Source organism: Scyliorhinus torazame, chromosome 4 (genome assembly GCF_047496885.1).
Source record: "Scyliorhinus torazame isolate Kashiwa2021f chromosome 4, sScyTor2.1, whole genome shotgun sequence".
Lineage (NCBI taxonomy): Eukaryota > Metazoa > Chordata > Chondrichthyes > Carcharhiniformes > Scyliorhinidae > Scyliorhinus > Scyliorhinus torazame.
In genome coordinates this window covers 319,417,699-319,419,654 of record NC_092710.1, presented here as the reverse complement: position 1 = coordinate 319,419,654, position 1,956 = coordinate 319,417,699, and the positions used below count along the sequence as shown (strand labels likewise).

At 45.7% G+C, this 1,956-nt stretch overlaps 1 non-coding gene across 1 annotated transcript; it reads left to right on the top strand.

The window, feature by feature from the left end:
- The first annotated feature begins 1,012 nt into the window (after positions 1–1,012).
- On the top strand, positions 1,013–1,099 carry trnastop-uca (transfer RNA opal suppressor (anticodon UCA)). The gene has a single exon. It is a non-coding gene; the product is annotated as a tRNA-Sec (tRNA).
- The last annotated feature ends 857 nt before the right edge of the window (positions 1,100–1,956 follow it).

The window sequence follows — 1,956 nt, the reverse complement described above, 5'->3', positions numbered from 1 at the left end:
CCGAGCAGAAACTTATAGCCAAGTTCCGCACACATGAGTGCGGCCTCAACCGGGACCTGGGATTCATGTCACATTCCATTCATCCCCCACCATCTGGCCTGCGAAATCCTACCAACTGTCCTGGCTTGACACAATTCACACCTCTTTAACCTGAGGTTACCCCATCGCTGGATCTGTAAAGATTTAATCACCTGCTAATGCTCGCATTCCAAGCATTGTCTGGCATCTTTGAATTTGTCTATATATTTGTTTCTGGAACATACCTCTTCATTCACCTGGGGAAGGAGCAGCGCTCCGAAAGCTAGTGACATCGAAACAAACCTGTTGGACTTTAACCTGGTGTTGTAAGACTTCGTACTGTGCTCACCCCAGTCCAACGCCGGCATCTCCACATCAACAATAAAAATAACAGACAGTGGGCTGAGAAGTTCGACTATTCAGTGGTCCCTGTTTTCCCAGAGCCCTCTACTCGGCCAGCTTAGCTTTCCATTTCTACTCGTCTCTTCCAATGTCCCTCCAAACAGTCAGCCTCCAGAGTTTACGGCCACCAGTGACTGTCTTCCAGTTGTCAGTGTTGGTGTCTGCCATCTTCATACCTCACTTGTAGATGTCCTTGTAACAGACGTGTGGACACCCAGGTGGTCATGAGCCAGTGGCCGTTTCACCATCCAAAATGTCTTTGGTTGTACGGCTGTCATCCATCACACGATCCTCATTGACTTAACAATGAGTATGTGTGGGTGGAATCAGCACATTCCAGAATTGGTGACCTTGTCCAATCAGAAAGTGTGACGTTTGCATATGAGTCTGCAGACTGTGATGGATTGGAGGCATTCTTCATGTGAAATGAGTTGAAACATCTTTACTGTAGTGATTTCAGTTTAGACTCTGAAGTGTTGTGGAATAATAGGGTCAGAGAGATTTTTAAAAAATATATAAAATAAATCACCACACACTAAATGTGATGAAGACATTAGTGGTTTATATAAAGCATGGCCAGCAATCATTCCCTGCCTGGATGACCCTCAGTGGTCTGGGGTGCAGGCTTCAAACCTGTAGCTGTCTAGTGACAGAGTGGTTCAATTCCACCTTTCAGGTGGTGCTGACCATGTTTATAACTTGTGATGCATTAACGTCCTGTTGCATTTGCTGAAAATCCAACCATTAGCAAAGGCAGCCTTCCATTTCAATCCACAATGGTTTCTGCTGTGGTTTGCAACTTGTTATTATGCATTGTATTTTGTGGCTCAGGATATGGACCAAGTGCTGGAAAATGTGATTGGAATGGATAGGTGATTGGAATGGATAGGTGCTTGATGACCGGCACAGACTAGAAGGACCAAAGGGCCGCTTTCTGTGGTACATGACTCCATGAGCCCCACACTGGCTTGGCAGTTCATGCATTTGCTGCAGAGGGACCTGGGTGTGCTAGTGCATGGGTCGCAAAAAAGTTAGCTTACAGGTGCAACAGGTGATTAAGAAGGCAAATGGAGTTTTGTCCTTCATTGCTAGAGGGATGGAGTTTCAGACTAGGGAGGTTATGCTGCAATTGTATAAGGTGTTAGTGAAGCCATACCTGGAGTATTGTGTTGAGTTTTAAAACATAGAACATAGAACAATACAGCGCAGTACAGGCCCTTCGGCCCACGATGTTGCACCGAAACAAAAGCCATCTAACCTACACTATGCCATTTATCCAATAAACTTTTAAATGCCCTCAATGTTGGCGAGTTCACTACTGTAGCAGGTAGGGCATTCCACGGCCTCACTACTCTTTGCGTAAAGAACCTACCTCTGACCTCTGTCCTATATCTATTACCCCTCAGTTTAAAGTTATGTCCCCTCGTGCCAGCCATATCCATCCGCGGGAGAAGGCTCTCACTGTCCACCCTATCCAACCCCCTGATCATTTTTTATGCCTCTATTAAGTCTCCTCTTAACCTTCTTCTCTCCAAC